At 38.7% G+C, this 21,011-nt stretch overlaps 2 long non-coding RNA genes across 2 annotated transcripts; both read right to left on the bottom strand.

Moving 5' to 3' along the window:
• Positions 1-16,871: 16,871 nt before the first annotated feature.
• LOC144003770 (uncharacterized) lies at positions 16,872-18,510 on the bottom strand. Its single transcript, XR_013279062.1, has 2 exons — positions 18,357-18,510; positions 16,872-17,173 (listed from the first exon to the last, which is right to left on the bottom strand). It is a non-coding gene; the product is annotated as an uncharacterized LOC144003770 (long non-coding RNA).
• Positions 18,511-18,943: 433 nt separating this feature from the next.
• Positions 18,944-20,482, bottom strand: LOC144003763 (uncharacterized). Its single transcript, XR_013279060.1, has 6 exons — positions 20,421-20,482; positions 19,671-19,812; positions 19,468-19,545; positions 19,324-19,394; positions 19,158-19,209; positions 18,944-19,043 (listed from the first exon to the last, which is right to left on the bottom strand). It is a non-coding gene; the product is annotated as an uncharacterized LOC144003763 (long non-coding RNA).
• Between the last annotated feature and the right edge of the window lie 529 nt (positions 20,483-21,011).

The raw sequence follows: 21,011 nt of genomic DNA, 5'->3' as shown, positions 1-21,011 counted from the left end.
CCCGGGCCCACAGCCCATCTCCATCAGCTTGGATACCGTTGAATTTGTCCATCCGTTTGTCTTTGGGCTCAACCGTCACCAGTGAAGGCGACACAAGCCCGAGATATAGCGACGCCGTGGACTTGCCGCCGCTGTGATCAAGTCCTTCTTGGAAACCCCTCTGGAGCTACCGCTCGATCGCTCTCTCAACAAAACCCCGAATCTACAACACATCAGTCCTGTCTGTACTTTATGTTGCCGAAACATGGCCTCTGTCATCGACGTTGGCCAGCAGACTTGACAGCACAGGCCTCCGAACCATTCTGAATGTGAGATGGTTTCATCATACCAGCAATGAGGAACTGCGAACCCGGACCCAACAACCACCCGTGTCCCGCCTTGATGCCCAGCGCCGCCTTGGTTGGCTCGGACATGTCCTCCACATGCCCCAGGATCACCCTATAAGGGTTCGACCCCGCAAAAATAAAACTTGCTATGCTTCTTCCTGTAAGGCTAATTTATGTTATGTAATAAAATAGCTTTTTATAAAACAGATGATGATAGGATAGGATTTTTTTTTTAATAGTTCGATAACTGCCGATGATAATCTCGGATTACCATATTCATGTGAGGTTTCTGTGGACAATATCCCTTGCAAGTGGTTAATTTTGGACATTATGTCAAGCTGGGTGACAATATGGTGCCTTTGCATGTCACTGTCCAGACTTTGCTTTCTGTGGCATTGGTCCCTGCCCTGCCCTGCGGTGAACACCAACAAAATCAAGTGCAATGTGAAAAGGACTGAAAAACAACACCCTCAACCTTACTGAACGACAGTCTCAACCTTTTCAAGGAAGGCACATGTAAAAACAGAAAAGGAAAAAATGATATGAGTTTCATTTGCCAGGGGAATGGAAACATCAAAAGTCACATTCATTTGCCATAATTTTAGATTTTTTATTTTTTATTTTATTTTTTTTATTTTTTATTTTCCTTTGAGTTGCAAAGTTCAGATGGGAGCTTTCACCGGTAGTTTTATTTTGAATGCTCGCTATCCTAACAACAACCAGGACCCAGGACCATATTCTCAGATGAACTATTTACTGGATGCCAAAAAGATCAAGTACACAACTGTGGAGTCTTTTTTGCTGAATGCAGAAGAAGGTCTAATCTGTTCAAAAGTTTCTACTCTTACACTGTCCACCCACCCACACGGGGGACGGCTCAGCCTCGACCATGATAAAATGTGTGACCTGATGGTATTAACTGGTTAGAATCAGAAAAGTGTGCCAGACTGCAGATAGATTGGAAGACACCAAGCAAGGACGGGTCATAGCAACACAATGGCCTAGCTTAAGTCACCTATCTAATCATTAAGAGTCTGAATCTAAAACACAGGTTTAGTTGGTTTTGTTCTTTGAGAAACAGTGAGTTTGCATACAACTGAACTATGGTTAATTGTTTGAACTAATACACCAGTTTTGAATTTGAAACAAAAATAAATAAAAAATCATATTTCAACTCCAACCAATTCCGAAGAGTTCAGTGAATGTGTGTGTGGGCTTCAGTACCTCCAATAAGCTTAAGAGCCACTGGTGTAGACACAGACAGGATGTGAAAATCTTCGGAACAGTTGTTGTTGGATCACAGTTGCTGTCACTGACCCTGCTTGAGTGCCTCGAAGCACTATAATGGTGCCACGTCCAAACACACAAGACGGGTTAAAGGACACGAGGGACACTACTCACTTGTGCTTGTGTTGCTTGGACGTGAAGCTATGTGAGCTATTTGACCGTAAGGACAAAACAGGAGTTGGCCTCTCCATCCTAAACCTTTGGGTTCTAATGTCGCTTGGTTGATCTTGGTTGACTTTGCTGCTCCAAAGAGCCAAAATCGACTTCATCTGTACACTTGGCAGCCTCAAATAATCATACTCTATTACATATTTGTTGATGTTTCTTGGGAACTGGCGTCTGCCCTGATGTTTATTTTGATGAGCTGTCAAAAGGGAATGGAAAGATGTGTCACTGTGGAGAAAGGTAATTTGTTTGAACATATGGTTGCTGTTGCGATCATGATTAGCTTGTGAAATTCTTTGTTTGTTCGCCTGATACTCATTGAAAACGGCACCGGTGTCCTCGTCTTGCATCAATTCACTCCAATTATCCCCTAATTCTTTCCCCTCTGTCCTTTCTCCCTCTCGATTGAGTCACATGTTTATGCATGAAACTCAGTGGTTTTAGGCCGAGGCCTCCCCTGATAACCAAACAGATAATTATAGGTTTCAAACTGAGGTTTCAACATCAGATGTGATGGTTTTTGTTTAAAAGGAAGTCTTTTTTGGAAAAACCTTCAGGCAGATGCTTGAACTGAGCCAGAACGAGGTTACTTTTCCCTTCCCTTTTGAATTCCAGCAGCTGTAAAGAAGTTCCTGCATCCAACCAGTTGAGTCCAAGCCCCCACCATAGGATTAAAATAATCTGGTTGACAAGAGACAGAAGCAAAGAGCAACGTCTGGATGACATATGTAGGGAGTAAACTAGCCTGCTCCATTGAGGCACTGAATAGTTTGGAGTAATAGGGATGAAGTGGCAAGGTCATTGGTCGTGATTCTCCCAAGACCTTGTCCCACAGATGGCTTTTCTTTCCATGTGAACTCTTCATCTTTGTCCTGCTCCATCAATATTTCACCCGCTTTTGTTTACTATCTGGACCACGTATGAAGTGTGTCAGAAAAGTTCCAGGACTAGTGTCACAAAAGAAGAATTTCAAAACCAAATTACAAGCGATGAGTTTTCCCAGGAGATTTCAACTCCGCATCCATTAGACTTTTTCTTCTCATGCGATTTTATATACATAACCTCTGTGTCAGGTCATCAAAGAGGAGCGTGATGAGATGAGAGTATGATTTTTGAATATGACCTGGAAAGCAAACGGTGGAAGAGCCCAACATCGCCAGGGTCAAAGGAAGCAAGAAAGTCTTTCAACTATCATGTCGACAAAAAGATCCTGCAGCATTTGGTTCGTTCAGTGTGCAATAAGAGGCGAGCGTTGTTTCTGCTTCACCATGACAACGCGCCTTCTCATAATGCCCTGTGAGCATCCTGGCCAAGAAGAATGTTGTTGTGCTAGACAACCTCCTCACACAACCAGGCTATGTGTTGATTACCCATGCCACCCCTCCACCCTTTTTCCCAAGCTCAAGGGGGCCATCAAGGGGACTCTTTTTAAAGACGTGGATGACATCAGGAGGACAGCAAAAGATGCCAGACGAATCCTTCCTGGAATGGTTGAATGTGTGTCAAAAAATACTGATACATTACCTTACATCTAGGGCTTGTAAGGAAAAAGTTGAAGTTTGTATCTCTATATAGGTTTCTTTTCATTGGAGGCAAGCAGAATTCTTACATCTAATCTAATCTAATTTCTCCAAAAGATGTCGCTTGTTTCTCATATTTAGACTGGCCACAATTGCATAACCTTGAAACTAAAGGTGTATTCAGACCTGCACTGTTTGGTCCGCTTTAAACGGACCAGAGTTCGTTTCCCATGCTGGTGCGGACCTTTTGTGCAGGTCTGAACACACACAAACGAATCCTGGTGCGGACTAAACAAGCGGACCGAGACCCACCTTTCGAGGTGGTCTCGGTCCGCTTCCAAACGCACTCGGCGCGGTTCACTTTGCAGTCTGTCAATTATGTCGAGCAAAAAAAGAAAATTGTGAGACAGATATATGTAATATGAATTCACTCCAAAACAACATTGAAATCATCAATGTTTTCGTGAGTAACTTAGGTCTCAAAGTAACGGGAGAAAATCAAAAGAACTGATTCGCTCCTGAGGGTCCCAACGTCACACAGAAGAATGCAGCACACGTATACTTACGCACATACTTGCACGCAAGCACGTCGTTTTCTGCAACAGACAATCATTGCCACTGAGTCACTAAGTGTTGGCACCGTTGTAGCATTGAGCACAGACAATGACACAGACACTAATGTGAGCATGAAAGCCTAATGACAGGAAAACCAGCGGGATGAGAAATGGTCGACCGAGAGCAGAGTGAACCGGGCCAATGATGGAAAACAAAGAGGCACTTTGTGCTGTTGTTTGTTTTTATTTTTTCTGTCCAATTAAAAAAAAAAATAATAATTGAATGGTAAATTTGTTTAGGCTACATTAGGCAGAGCAACAGTCCATCAATAGAAACAATGGCTTGATTTTATAATTCCGTTGTATTATGTGGCTAAGTTACATTACAATAAAAATATCAATTGACCCAGTAGGTTTGCTGTTGGGTGGAGCAGGTGTTTTACTTTGCACGCCACAAAACATCACACCTCAGCATTGCTCTGCCTTCGCTTGCAACCTTCTTAAAAAGATGGCAATTACTTAATGCATTTTGCATTTCAAGGTTCTAATAAACAAGTTTTTTTTTTTTTTTTTGTAAAGTGAAACTATATACAACTACAAAGTAAATTCTGTAGAGTAAATTTTACTCTAACCAGTGTCTATTTGGTCCCACAGTCTTTTACAGTGTAAAATTTAAAAGGGTTGAGGACCAAACCCACAAGTTCAGGTTGGGAGACAGCCGGCCATATTGGTCGTGTCATCTGTAATCTTTGTAACTCCAAGATTTTGATCTCCTTTGGGATATACGCAAACAGTAGGAGTGGCATAGCTCAGGTAGTAGAGTGGCAGTCTCCCAAGCTGAAGGTTGTGAGTTTGTTCCTCAACCCTTACGTTACTTTTTTTTTTTTTTTTTTTTTTTTTTTTTTTTTTTTATTGTTTTTTAATAAACTCATAACATTTAGTCAACATCTCTCCATGCAAATTTACTAATTTCTGAGTGGAAAAAAAAAAGAAGCTTTTTTTTTTGCATGGGATAGGCAAATTTTCTCATACACTAATAATACTTTCTCTGACTAGTTTACTCTCTTCCAAGTGTAAATTTTAAATAGAATGTTTAGAGTAAAAATTTACTGTACAGAATTTACTGTGTAGATTATACCAGAACCATACCAGAACTACAGACTTGTGCTCATTAATTAAAACCCGCTATAATATCATGTCTTGTTTCAAACTTGTTCAAAAAATGAAAGAACTGCAGCAAACTAACAATCAATAACAGAAAAGCTCAAAAGCAGGAAAGAAAGTAGAACTCAAAATTGAATATGAGCCTTCATGATATCCTCCACTTTCTCACATTGTTGAAACGTCCTCTTGATGAAGCCCAAATTTGAGCATAAATATGTCTCTCTACATTTCCTGTTGTTGGAGTGCCTTTCCATTTCACCACAGGGGCCATCATGTTTGCTTTCATTGTGTTTGAGAATTCCACTGTTGAGGCCGCTAAAAAGTGTGCATGCTTTTCCTGCAATGGGATTTTAAATCATTCTTGCAGAAGCTGCTCTCCAACACTGTGATTAACTGCTTCCTTGGGCAGGCACTTTATTAGGTACATTGGAAAAATGTAATGAGACCCAAAAGAAGGGGGAAACAATGCTTAGTTTTGATTGACATTTGGTGGAACAATATGTTTATTTTTGCAGTTGTACTTTTGGTGTGGTCATTTTACATGAGTGGCAAAATATTAGGAACAGTTCTACACTGGCCCACAATGTCGATCAATTTTTTATAGTTACCTTTGTACAGCTAGCTTTAATACAGCAGTTTATTTGCAGTCATAGTTAAGAGAGGCCAGAAAGTGAATGCATGCATGCTCTGTAATTCCACCTCCTTTTATGCCCCCCACCCCCAACCCCTTTTAATTTCTCTGCCACTCACGAGGGGCCAAAAAGGCAGCACCAATTACGACCAGTGGAGTTTCGCACAATGCCCACTGGAATTCTTCCGAGCCAAGATGAAAGATGAGAAGAGGAAGAAAGGAAGTTGTAACACTTCTTGCGTAGCATTTTCACAGGAAGTTATTATTTACAAGTTTTGCTCTCTCTGTGAAGGGTATAGCAACAAAGTGAGCTGTTTCTTGACCTTGCAGATTTATGCTTAGCTTCCAAAGCCCCCACACAAACAAAGTCGCTTCTCTTTCTTAATTTTAACTTTATAAGACATTTAAAACTCATTCGCTGCCAGACCAGTTAAAATAATGGACCTTTGACTTGTATTGCCATCAATGGCAGGAAATGATTTTAATTCAAATTAAGTGAGATTAAAAGTTCCCTCTCTCTCTCTCTGTTTTTTCACAGTTTATATTACTATAAATATTATGCTGTACACTGCATAAGAAGAAAGATTAAGAATGATTTAAAAAAAACATTTCTGTTCAGTTTATTTTATGTGTAGTTGCAATATGACTAGAAAATAAGAATTTTATGAAAATAAGAATTTTATGAAGGGATGAGGATAACATATACTGTGTCAAGATAAATATTGTTGAGTAGCTAGTCTACAATTTCATAGCTAGCAATGGTCCATCAACACCATCATCGTAGAAACTATTTAATGTGATTGTACTGTGGTGTAGGAATGGCAAAATAAATAAATAAATAAAATGTTGCTTTATTGTTTTTATTGTATTGTCGTTAATGATTTATGTGAAGTTATGTGACTGTAAAGCGCTTTGTGACAGCTGTTTGAAAGTTCTATATAAATAAAGACACATTGACTTGACTCTTCCTATAGGAAAAAACTAACCACTAAACAACTAATCGCAGTGGTATTATCCAATCATCAACCAGCAGTGTTTTTAAGAAATATGTTGCATTATTACCAACAAAGAAAAGAAAGTATTTAGAGAGAAACAGCAGTGGCTGGTCTCAGGAAATTCTGATATCAAATCATGAATTTTTTCTCATATTAGTACAGTTATTTTCTTGTACTATTATGACTTTTCTCTCGTGACCTTCAGGCTTATTCCACTGAATTTAACAGTTTTTTTTTCTCAATAAAAACTTTCACCAGAGTTACTTAATATGCTTCTTTGCCCTATGGAACACTATTGTCGTTCAATTTTAACTTTATTCTAAAATGATGAAAATGTAACCTTAACCTTCTAAAATGCAGGGTTCTGCTCGAAAACAAAATAAGGAATTAACTGCCGGCCTGTAAATCCCCTTAAACAATGTTCACTATCTTTACACAGTGTTTGTTGTTAAGCTTAGAGTCACTTGAATCGCAATTAGCACTGCATTGTTTCAACACGTGATACCAGTGACATGGCCTGTATGTCTAGACAGAGATAGAGCTATCTAAATGACTACCTGATTTTTTTTATTTTTTTTTTAAGTCGAGCAGAGAGTGAGATTCCTGAGCCCATTGTTCGGAAGACAGTCCCTGGCCTTGATGTGGACTCCGGGAGCAGATAGGCCCCCCACACCCCCTGAAGGATGTGTGTTTGCGTATTATTGTAGGCACTTCAGGAAACACATGGACTTACTGACCACCAATGAGCCGATTTCCCGTGACGAGGCAGGAAAAAGGGCAGGTACATACTGTAAGCGCTGCTCGGCCCTGCAGATGAGGGATAGATTATCAGAGTTTAGTTTGACATGTGGCAGTTGTGCCTGCAATCATGCAACTTTCGAATGGTTTGACCACGGGTGGGCCATAAGGGTCTGTGCCCACCAAGATGCTTGTGCCGCACGGATCTCTAAAAATCTAATTTTCAGAATGTGATTTGTACTCTGGTGGATGAGTGGTTAGCACGTCCGCCTCCCAGTTCTGAGGACTCGGGTTGGAGTCCAGGCTCCGGCCTTCCTGGGTGGAGTTTGCATGTTCTCCCCATGCCCGCGTGGGTCTTCTCCGGGTACTCTGGTCTCCTCCCACATTCCAAAGACATGCATAGCAGGTTATTTGGGCGCTCCGAATTGTCCCTAGGTGTGAGTGTGGATGGTTGTTCGTCTCTGTGTGCCCTGCGATTGGTTGGCAACCAGTCCAGGGTGTCCCCCGCCTACTGCCCAGAGCCAGCTGAGATAGGCGCCAGCACCCCCCGCGACCCTTGTGGGGAATAAGCGGTCAAGAAAATGGATGGATGGATATATATTCTGTATTATCATAGTAGCAATTGTTTTGATGTGAAATATTTACGTTGTTTATATTTGTGTTTATCATTAAGACATTAAAAATCTAAAATGAATGCTGGTGATTTTTGTTTGATTGATGTCGTATCTACAATAGTCTATCAGAGCCTGTTCCAGTTTGTGGATTATAAAACAAAATCATCTCAGACCATCTGCATTTTTTTTTTTTTAAATGTAGAAAAGCACAATTACTGGAAATACTTCTTTCTGTCCCTTTTCATTTCTTTTTTAAAGAGTGAAATAAATGTATTTACATTAATTAATATTAATATTAATTATATTTTATTATTTAACTTAAGGGCGGCACGTGGTCGAGTGGTTAGCACACTCGCCTCCCAGTTCTGAGGACTCTGGTTCGAGTCCAGGCTCCGGCCTTCCTGGGTGGAGTTTGTATGTTCTCCCCGTGTCCGCGTGGGTCTTCTCCGGGTACTCCGGTCTCCTCCCACATTCCAAAGACATTCATGGCAGGTTAATTGGGCGCTCCGAATTGTCCCAAGTGTGCTTGTGAGTGTGGATGGTTGTTCTGCGATTGGCTGGCAACCAGTCCAGGGTGTCCCCCGCCTGCTGCCCAGAGCCAGCTGAGATAGGCGCCAGCTCCCCCCCGTGACCCTTGTGAGGAATAAGAGGTCAAGAAAATGGATGGATTATTTTATTTCATTAATATTATTTATTACATGTATATAAATATTTTTTTAAATGCCATCCATCCATCCATCCATCCATCCATTTTCTTGACCGCTGATTCCTCACAAGGGTCGCGGGGGGTGCTGGAGCCTATCTCAGCTGGCTTTGGGCAGTAGGCGGGGGACACCCTGAACTGGTTGCCAGCCAATCACAGGGAACACAGAAACGAACAACCATCCACACTCACAAGCACACCTGGGGACAATTCGGAGCGCCCAATTAACCTGCCATGCATGTCTTTGGAATGTGGGAGGAGACCGGAGTACCCGGAGAAGACCCACACGGGCACGGCACCTCCACCCAGGAAGGCCGGAGCCCGGACTCGAACCCGAGTCCTCAGAACCGGGAGGCGGACGTGCTAACCAGTCCACCCTATTTTTGAAATGTATTTATTTTATTTTTAATAAATTTGAATTGAATTGAATTGAATTGAATTGACTGTAAACCATTTTCTAAGCCTGAATCTCAGATTTTGTCCCGTCTTTGACCTATCCTGTCATTGTCACAGTGGTTATGCTTCCTGCACACAACAGGCCAACCCCCAGCTGTGATAATAACAACATTATAACTCTCCAATAACATCGCTGTCTGAACCTTGCATCATGCTGAAGGATGTTGCTATACTTGCTTTGCCCTTTATAAACGTGTCCATGTATATACATGTGTTCTATCAATTACCACGATGGGGGTGAAAGGGAAAAAGATAAAAAAGTTGCAAGAAATCCTTTCACTAAACTGTTTTCATTGTTATTAAAAGCTCAATTGCACTTTACAAGACTGCATTTTCATTTTGACCACATCATATTGCATACATGCATCATAACAAACTCTACATGTAAACATGTACACACGGTGTCTCCACATTGAGTGTCAAATCAAATAGTGAGCTGCCGTTTTGTTAATGCTCTCATGCAGGAGCGCTCGTGCACCCGCCCACCTCAGCCTCCCACACACAATCACAGTCAAGGACCGTTATCGCAACTTGTCATCGAAAACTCATATCCTCGCATTGTCCCAAAGGAAAGCCGACCTCCCAGCTGTAGATATAAATGTGTTCAAGTTCCCCAAGCCCCTCACACAAGGAGTACAGAGCAGAACTGCACTTAAAGTTTGACTTCAGCGTGACAACCTGCACTTGCTCCCAAGTATTTATAATGGGACATTGTGCCCTTCTCAGCACATATCTGACTTCAAACCTGTTTAACCTTTGTGCACTGTGGGATGCAGCTGTGGCTTTCTGTGGAAGGGTGGTTGGGGAGAGGGAAGGCACAGACTTCTGGAGGGGGGGTTGTTTGGATAGGCGTAAGGCCATGCCTTAGGAAAGTTCTCGTCATCACCATGCGGGCAGAATCCATTTTCATTTACCAACTATATGTGTGTGCACGTGTGTGTGTGTGTTCTCATGCTTTGTGCTTTAGTTGTGATGAATGTTGATGGATCTGGACATGGAATGACATCATAAATACGCAATGTTGCTGCATGGAATTACTGACATATATTTTGCCCAAAGACTGTATTAAACAGTAACTCAAACACCCGTCAATGACTGTACTACAATCAGACCATGTCAGACTATTTTTTTTGACAAGTGGATGTGCTGCTTTGAACACCCCCTTTTACTTTTATCGCTCAATTCCATAGACCCCAATATTAGATTTGGCAGAGGCATCTTTTGTTGAATTACAGTTAAAATTCTTGAATTAAAAAATACAAGTTTCCTCCTTTAAACATCATTAAGTCTTTCTTAAGTCATCTTAAGTCATCAAATCTTAAGTCATTTTTTTTTACTTTTGTTGTTATGGTATTTCTTTTGACTGCGATTGGCTGGCGACCAGTTGTAATTTATACATGTATTTAAGGTAAGTTGTAAAATGTCTGAAGTCCTCTTGTTTGTGTTTAGCAAATTTCAAACATCATAAATCATGCTGTTTCTACTATACTGTCTCAAATGATCTCCAATTTCGATACTCTAAATTTATAGGATCGTATGCCGAGAAACGTTGCTTGGGAGGAGTAATATGGTGGCCTCATGGCTTCAAAAGTCTTGGCCTATCGGCTATCCAATAATATATACAGTTCAGGCCAGCCAGTGTACTGCTATTTTGGTCGATTCGTGTGTAGGACGCAAAACAGATGAGTGATTCCTGATAGTGAATGGAAGTGAAAGCCTATCACTTCTTCTGTGTTATGTCACATGGCAGGTTTAACTATTCTCACTCTTGTAGTGAATGTGGTGATGACATTAAAAAAAAAAAAAAAAAAAAAAAAAAAAAAGATCTCTGATTGGGAGTATTCAAAGTGTCTGAGGCTGCTGTGTTAGTTGGCATAGAACAAGAAACAAGTTTGTATTTACCGGCTTTTTTTCTTGAGGTTTTATCTATTGTCCTGCTCATTAGGTCTATTCTTCTCACCTGTGCTCCTTAACCTGCTCCCTTTTGACAACTCCCTCAGCCACTCGTATCGTGTCCAGGTGTTCCTCGTTGTCTCATCATTTTGCTTGTATTTTATTTTTTTGTTTTAGGTTCTGTTAGTTCAATGAGTTCACTGTGTGTATTGTGAAATGTGGCTTGCTACTTGCCTTTTGATTATTTTGGAATGAAATTACTTTTTGTGAGTACTTGTGCCTTGCCTCCCTGCATTTGGGCCATTTCCAGCAATGAAATAGTAAAGCTTAAGAGTTGTACTTGGGGTTGCGCCGTCAAGTATACCGCAAAAGTTTGAGTTTCTTTTATTTCGGTTTAAGTTATTTTTATTTAAAAAATAATAATCCAAAACTTAATCTAACAGAACCTACCTGTTGGCGAAGGTGATAAATTGAACAGTAGTAAAATATTGTACAGAGAAGATTGCAATTATGTAGGAGTCAATTCTAAAGGGATAGATTGAAAACTACACCGCCAGCATTGAGTCTATGGAAGGCATTTTCTCATTGGTAGATATAAAATGTGTGATTAGGTGGTTGTGCATTCGTTAAAAAATAATGGCTAACCTCTTAGTAGAAAACAGCATCCTATTAATTGTATTGCTAACCAAGTATCTGTTAATTACTTTGCCAGTCCCGCATTTTTATTTTTTTTTAATCAACATATCTGCTGAAATATGTTATGGCCATTCCATCTAACTTTGAATGAATTTCCCTCACGCAACATCTGCTTCTCGGCTGATGTTTCCCACTACGGTGGAAGAGAAGAAATCTAAAATCATCATTCAAGCGCTGACTTTGTCACACTTGACACCCTATAATTTTCGCCATTTTGACTACAAACATTAGCACCGTAACGCCATTCAAATGCAAAACTTCTGCAAGGGTACGACAGACCCACTAGTTGAGAATAACTGGTCTTTCTTCAACCTGGAAAGTATTATGGTTGCTATGTGTGCAGTGAAGTCTCCATCCATTCTGAGAATGCTATTAATCATTGAAAGCTTTAAATGGCAGCATGTCGCCATGGCATTACTTCAAGCTCTCTTGTGTTCAGAACTGATGTGAGCACATCAATATTAGTGTTGTCATCATTTCCATGCACACCCATCATTCTCAGTCATAATACAGACAGCAGGCCACCTGGCTCGGTGGTTTTCTTGCCGTGTGACATTCAGTAACCTTCTATTCTTCTGAAAAATGTGCCACACTGGTCTGCCTTAGTTTCATTTTGTGTTGTCAGAAGACTGCGGTCTGGTTAGTACTGTATTAACAGGAGAACTATAACCCAGTCTGACACTTGAGTATGTGCTGAAGTTCTGTTTCAACTGTTTACTATGTTGTCCTTCATCCATCTTATACCTAAAACTGCAACTCAGACAAATGTGTGAGTAAATCGAATTCAAGACACAGAGGGAAATACCGTGTAAAATAGTGGGATGATGTTGTCCCAAGACATCACATCTACTCCAAAGCTAGTCTAGATGCAGCATGATTGAGAACATGAAGATCCAACATCGAGTCTCGATAGATTTGTCAAATTCGGCTTGATAAGAAGTTAAGCTTGGTGGATGAGGGGACCTGCGAATCCAGTAGGGGTGTGCTAAAAAAAATCGATACGGCAATATATCGTTGTGGGCCTCATTAACAATACACATATCGATACGCAGGCGTCAGAATCGATATTGCTCGTTAACTTTAAATAGGCAGTTAACGTTTGCCATTGCAGCTTGCATTGTACCTAAAAAAAAAAAAAACAAAACAGCAGCGTCTTTGAAGTTAATTGCCTTCAATTAATGCAAAAATAGATCACCAGTGATTGGACACTGTGTCTTGCTAAGATAAATTAAAGCAGAGGAAGAATATCAACATTTATTTACTTATAAACTTAACATGGCACGTGTCTCATGTGGGATACATATGTATCGCAATACGTATCGTATCGTGGCCCCTGTATCGTGATACGTATCGTATCGTGAGGTTGGCGGCAATACCCAGCCCTAGAATCCAGCATCTTCAATGTACACACTTACGGGGTTTGTTTAAAAGCGGGCGCCTCCCTCTCCCGTGGTTGTGCGTAGGAGGGAGGTCACGGACGGACCCACCCTCCCCATTGAGAGCACGAGCTGGCGGGGAAAATAACAGGGCGTGTTGGCCTGAGGGGAACACTGCGGTGCCACCCTCTAATCACGCCTCACTTGCCAACAGACCGAAAAAAAAAAGCATGTACTGTACATGTGCATACAATAAAACACTTTCTGGACAGTTAACACGTATTGTACACACTATCCGCAGGAAATATGTTTCGAAGTAATGCATGATTGACAGAATCTTAAGGACTTTGCACCTTTCTTTGTTGCAATTTTCGGTCAGGTCTGGATTCATTTTAGTGCAATCAACTTCATTTCCTGTCTGTTTGATATCACCACTGTCTCATTTGGTCGTCTGTCTTTGCTCAAAGCAACATCCTGGTAGACCTTATGGTACTTTTAATTTTTCTGTTTGAGTACTTAGTGCAACTTTTATGACCTCCACAAAGCACAAAGGCAGGTTTCATTTAAACTGTGTTGGGTTGTTTGTTTGGATGTTAGGCTAATATACTCACAAACTACTTTGATTGACTTCCACTGGATGGTCAAAATAAAGGAAGCAGCATTTTGGTATGGACTTGGACTGGAAAAATTAGGGGTGTCAGGCAATTCTAATTTTTAATCATAATTCATCTTTAAAAAACTTTAATAATTAGCTCACGATTAATCACTAATTGTATATCTGTTTTAAATGTACAATAAAATGTAGAATAAAATGTTTTTTTCTAAGTTTTCATAGTCTTGTTAAGTGGAAAAAAATATTAAACTAATAGGAATATGGCTGCATCTTTCAGTCATTGATACAGTAATTTCATAATCCATCCATCCATCCATCCATCCATTGTCTTGACCACTTAGTCCTCACAAGGGTCACGGGGGTGCTGGCGCCTATCTCAGCTGGCTCTGGGCAGTAGGCAGGGGACACCCTGAACTGGTTGCCAGCCAATCGCAGAACAACCATCCACACTCAGAAGCACACCTACGGACAATTCAGAGTGCCCAATCAACCTGCTATGCATGTCTTTGGAATGTGGGAGGAGACCGGAGTACCCGGAGAAGACCCACGCAGGCACGGGGAGAACATGCAAACTCCACCCAGGAAGGCCGGAGCCTGGACTCAAACCCGAGTCCTCAGTACTGGGAGGTGGACGTGCTAACCACTCGCCCTAATTTGATAATAATTCATAAAAGTGAGTTAAAATTAAAAAGATGTGCTGTACTGTAAAAACAAACAAACAAACAAACAAACAAAAAAACAAAAACGAGTGTACTGTTGATTTGTGTTGAGGTAATTTTTTCTGCTGTTATTTATTTATTTATTTATTTATTTATTTATTTATTATATATTTTTTTTTATTTGTTTTTGCTTTTTACTCAAATTTATCCCATTTTAAACAGACTCTCTGGTTCTGTCAAGTTCATAGTGTCTCAAGTGAAGTCCTGAGTTTTTACTCTCAAGTCAAATGAATTCAATCTCTGAACAGTGTCCCAAACAGTGTTTAGCTTTTGGAAAAATCACCGCTGAAAAATGTGATATAAGTAGTCTACATAAATTGCACATATACTACGGATAAAGCTGCATTGGACAAGACTTTATTAATTGATGGCAACGTTTTATACTTCATATGTGCCTAGAGTGAACTGTGAACTGTTAAAGTACTAATGAAATTAGTGGTCCTATCTTCTTACTTTGAAATGGATGATTTAGTAGTATGCGCTATTATTTCACAAACAGGAAGACACAAACAAAACACGCGTGCCCGCACACACACACGGATGTGTTCACATTCCTGCAAACTTGGCCGGTAAAATTGGAGTCACTTGAATGACAGACTGAGGGCAAAGCCAGCGCAAAGGACTTTTAATAGCGCAGTGAGATTGAAACATCACGTACATGCCACTCAAGTGTGGTCAGAGCAAATGGATTGGCTTGACAAAGTGATTTATAGCCGCTCACCCATCAAATATATTTGGTTTTTTTGAACTTGTAGTTTTCCTCTCACATGACACCTCTCATTACATTCCAAGCTCAAAAAGAGGAAAAAGAACTTTGGCTTTTTAAAAACTCTTGCTTTTGACAAAAGAAAGCATTTGGCAGAAAAGTGTCGATCCCGTGTAGCTGATGCAGTGTGTGAGGGATTTTGGCATCCTGTGATTGCGACTGCTGCCAAGCACAGAAAGGAGGAAGAAGCTAAAAACTAGTTTCTACTATTGACCTCTGGAGCCTAATTCTTTATTACCTCGCCTTGACTCTTTTCACAAATAAAGCTCTGTGACATGGAGAGAATTACTTGCGCGTACACATTACACATCATTGACAGTGTGCCCAGATAGCAAAATGTGGTTGAATCAACGTTGAAATATAGTTCGGCTTAAGTGTTGAATCTACGTTGAGATCTAACGTTTAAATTATACAGAAAGCGCAAGGTTGATAAAATGTTGAGTCAACGTTTGCTTTCCAACCATATATCACTCAATATCAATGTCGTTTCAACCATAATCTAAATGAGAATCTACATGCATCTTTGGTTGATTTTACATTGAATTCTAACGTTTAAATTAAACAGAAAGCGCAGGGTTGATAAAATGTTGAGTCAACGTTTGCTTTTCAACCATAAATCACACAATATCAATGTCGTTTCAACCATCATCTAAATCAGAATCTACATGTATCTTTGGTTGATTTTACATTGAATTCTAACATTTAAATTATACAGAAAGTGCAAGGTTGATAAAATGTTGAGTCAACGTTGCTTTGTAACCATATATCACACAATATCAATGTCGTTTCAACTATCATCTAAATCAGAACCTACATGCATTTTTATAGTGAATTAATGTGAGGAATAAATGTTTTAAGTTAATCATCATTTACATTGGAATTTACATCTAAATGTACATTATTATTATTACTATTATCATGCACATTAATATAGAACTACTTTTTTAAACTAACAAAAAATATTGGGTTAGTCCACTAGAAAAAAAAAAGTTACCGTATGTTTTTCACCTAGTGTTTCTGCAGATGTCTTACAACTTACTTGGATGTATTATTAGTAGGGGTGTGAATTGCCTCGTACCTGACGATTCGATTCGTATCACGATTCACAGGTCACGATTCGATTCGATACCGATTAATCCCGATACGAATTTCTAAGTCGATTGTTGCGATTTTTTTTCATTCAAATTTAGAAAATACTAATCAGTAAGCTTGTAGAGTGTAAGATTTATATGAAAATGTATTATTTATTTATCTGAAATTTCAGTCTTATAGAGGTTGTAATCTGTTTCATGTTTAAACAGCATTAAAATTAAATATTAAGGCTTAATGTTCCGTTCATATAACATTCTTCCATGCTTAAGGTGTGAATCCTAAAAAAAAAAAAAAAAAAAAAAAAAAAAAAAAAAAATCGATTTTGCCTATTATTGAATCGATTCGAGAATCGCGCGATGTAGTATCGCGATATATCGCCGAATCGATTTTTTTTTTAACACCCCTAATTATTAGCTTGTTGATTTCCTTAACCATACTTCCCCATATGTATGAAAATCTTAGGACAGAAAATATGTTTAATATTCAAACATTTATTAGAAATCAAAACACAGTACTTTGTAACTGAATTCTGGGGAGAATGGAGGCAAAGAAAATAACACCCGTTTGGTTTCTGCCTCAAATAATGTTTGTTTTTATTGTATTATTCTTTTTCTTGACAAAGGAATGAAATAAACATGAAATGAACTGTAGGAACATCAGTGTATAAAGCGGTAACCATTTCACTTTGACTGTACGTCAGTCCATAAAAAGACACACTAAATTTGACTTGCGTTCGCAGTTGCGTCCAAGGCACTAGCATTGCTTGGGATGCCACCGTTACACTCATGAGCAAAACGCAGCCAATGCTTGACAGTAACACCAAAGTCCTGCTGAGTCAGTGTCCGGTCAAGCTGTCGAGCAGCAACTGAAAGACAAGATTACAAAAGAGAAGAGAGTTAGTATCCAATACAATTTATTGTTTTAGAAAAAAAGCTGTTCTGTTGTTACAGTAACTATCAGTAAGTATTAAGTAACACTTTTTTGTTGAATTTGACAATGTTGGTAAATACATGCGATGTCAATATAAAAACCACTGTAGATTTATTTTAGTTAATTAGGACAATTACAGAATGTTGAATGTGCAATGTAACTAGCTACTAGCATGAAAGTGTGTCGTGTATAGTTATGTACATTGTTTATTTTATTTTCTAGTTTTACTACGACTTAAAGAGGGTAATGGTCAGAGGCCATTGTTCAAATTAATAGCACAAAAGGAAAATGAAGTCTGGTTATTTGGAACGTCGTTAACTCGCTGTCTAGCTGGTGAAATTTAGAAGCTTCGGAGCGAGGACAGCATAAAGATGAAAAGGTAAGGGGAGTAGCGGTGAAGAAAAAAAAAAATACTGATTTTTACTGAGCTAAAGAAAATAATGTTGACATAATTTATTAGAAATGATTGACTTGTTTTGATAGCCACTGCTGTTGCAGGCAAACCTTGTGTTCCAATAAAATATTTTGCAAATATATCGAGTTGCGTATGCCTAAGCCAGGTCATGCTGCACCTCCACAAATAATGGTGCGACTAAATCCTGTGCTGTGCGAGCAACCAAAAATGTTACTCGCACCAGTGCTAGTAGTGGAAAAGTTAGTGTAGAGCCCTGGCCTGATGGAGTCCATCTTGACTGCAATATATTAATGAAAAAACAAAGATACATATACTAATTGCTGTTTTTGTGAAGTATCAATGATGTTTTTTTTTTTTTTCATTGATTTCGGAATTGACCATTCTCTAATTAATAGATAAATAATGTGTATGTGGAGCCGCACTTTTAAAATGTGTCTTTTCTTAGTGTTTTTTTTTTTTAAAGCTTTTTCTGGGAATTTTCAGTCATTCAAAAATATTTTTGGACAATTCAAAACAATTTTTCAGTTATACAAAAATGTTTTCGGAGAGTCAAACCCTTATTACGAGGTTTCGGGTATTGGAAGGATTCTGACTCCATACCCCAGGTGGAGTGATTTTACACAACAAAAGAAAGCAGCTCAGAACATTCTGCTCAAAAACAACTCTGTGTTGTAATAAGTAGTTTACATAGGCGATAACTCACCAAACATACAGTCTTGCATCACTGTCTCCTTGAATGCCTTCTTGCCAATGCAACACTTGTCTTGCTTCCCTGCCCAGTTGTATTCATTTAACAGCCCAGGGCATTTGTCATCACAGTTGCCATCATCCGTCTGATTAGGTTCTCCGAATTGGTGCCTTCAACGACAGCCAGGTGATTAATCTATGAGAGACGACATTATTATTATTATTTTTAATTTTTGCACTCAACTTTTGTTGATAGAATTCTCCCGATGCCTGAAGATTTTACTTTTAAGTAAATTACATAACCTTTACTAAATTTTGCAATATTCATATACATCACCCCCTCTCCACCCCCAGATGACTAACTAAATAACTAAATGACTAAAACTGAAAATAAAAATAATACATTTGTATTTCATTTTTGAATTGTATATTTTTCATCCGTTTTTACTTTCACTTTTAGTAATTTACTTATTTATTTAGTCATTTATTTATTTAGGCATTTATTTATTTTGAATTTTGGCAGTTTTGGTCCTCCATAATTATGCCTTACAAATTGGTAAAAAAATAAAAATAAAATAAAATAAGTGTGCTAAGATTTATGATGATTTGGTTCTACAACAGTGACCTTTGAAAAACTTACCAACTACGAATACAGTATTTCCCTTTCTTCCGGTTGGTCCCCAAGCACCGCAAAAAGGGTTGCCTGAAACAAACAGAAGACCCTGTTCAACATTTTTTTTCACAATGTGATTGTGTTCTTTCATAATCATAGTAGTTATTATTACTCGCAAGTTAAATTAACAATGGGTCTAGGTACCTGTTGTAGAGCTGTAATTGTGTTTGTAGTCTTGGAAAAGTGAGTTGTGCACCTAAACAATATCAACAACACAGCATGTAAGTTTCAAACTTACTGTACAAGTCAGCAATGTGTTACCGCAATAATATCATCACAATCATGTAGTACAGTGCGCAGAATCATTTACCTGTCTTGCGCTACTCCTCAGAATGGATTTTGTGGACAGAACATTTTGAAGAAACACTCAGAGCCTGAAACCTGAGCACAACCGATATTCTATTAATTATTATGTTATCTTATATTATGAATTCTGAAAACATACCAACATTACCTTAAAAAAATTTGCACTTTGCCCTCTTCCTCCTTATAGGTAAGACAGACCTCTGCATGTTCTCCTTCCCCATTAAACCTGTGCCAAGTTATATTCTCTGTCACTAATTTCAACATTTGGATGTGGTGAAAGGTAGTTCACCTAAGCTTTCTTCAGATTCTTAGAAATGAATATTTTGAGTGTTTGTTCACTTGTTTACTTACCAAAGAGGTTCACCAAGCTCTGGCCAAGGTACAACATGCCGTCTTAGTTTGAATAAGTAGTAAATTACTAATTAGCCATCTGGTTTCGAAGACGCTGGCACCACCTGTACGCCATGTGACTCGTCAAAACAGCACAAGTAACCTGTACATCAACAGACAACAAATGATATTAAAAGCAACAAAGTACAACATTTACACCTTTGTTTTATTACAGTGTGAAAAAAATGTGTTCATTATAGGCTCAATAATTAGTAATTACTAAAAAATACTTTTACTTCCCTCAACAAATAAATATCCTGAAGCATGATTCGACTAGATTTCGTGATGAATTAAGTTATATACAGAAGTTAAACAAATTACAGATAAACCTTACATTACTATACAAGTGGACTTAATTTACTTTAAAAACTAAACCTAAAAGAAAACGCTATTCAATGTTCTATCTTCAACTGTTAAACCAGCCTGTTAAAAACGACTGAAAAAAGATACATTCTTCATGTAAACGCTCCTGTAGCGCTTCAGTGCAGTTGTTAGCTTACTAGCATATCAGCAACATAGCACACAGATAGGCTTGTAGTAACTCTCATTGTTAAGAGGCCGTCGGAATTAGCAACTTAGCTTCAACGTTTAGGATCATTCGAAACAATTTCTTCACTAAAACCACCTCTAAAGACCAAATATGCTTAGCGACCCAACTGACAATGGACATGGTGATACATATTTGTTTTATTTAATGTAACTTTTACCGACCTGAAACACAGAACGTCGACGTTTGGATTCCCGCTCTTAGCACGGCTGTCGGCAATTTGAAAATTCTTCTTCTTCTACGCTGTGTATGACTGTGTGTGTCAGTCTGGTTAGTAGCATGTCTCGCCATCTAGTGGCGTACTGTGGAACAGTGATCCAATAACGTTAGAAAGTACAGTAGATATTTAAATCAACTCGATGAAATTAAAATTGTATGAGATATATAATAGATTTTTAAAACATAACCTGGGAAATGTGTGTAACGCATAAGTCATTCCTCTTTTGTATTTTTTTAATATAATATTATGCACACAATGTACATATCACACAGCACTATAAAAAATACATAATTCAAGCTCTGCATATTTTACAATACAAGCTGAATATTATCCCAGAACAATGTAATATTTGGTGCTAGTGATAATTTGGTACCTTTTTATATGATTATACTCGCAGAGTTGCGTCTCAATAAAATAGCTTCATTACAATATTGCCCCCTAAAAGCTTTACCTCTGAATCAGATTTCCACTAAATGTAAATAATTATCTCTTTCATATGAATATTCATAGTTGTTTTTATTTTAGAATTGTTAGA

The sequence above is a fragment of the Festucalex cinctus genome, chromosome 1 (assembly GCF_051991245.1).
Source record: "Festucalex cinctus isolate MCC-2025b chromosome 1, RoL_Fcin_1.0, whole genome shotgun sequence".
In the NCBI taxonomy this organism is placed as follows: domain Eukaryota; kingdom Metazoa; phylum Chordata; class Actinopteri; order Syngnathiformes; family Syngnathidae; genus Festucalex; species Festucalex cinctus.
The sequence above is the reverse complement of the archived record's forward strand: the minus strand, read 5'-3'. Positions and strand labels throughout refer to the sequence as shown.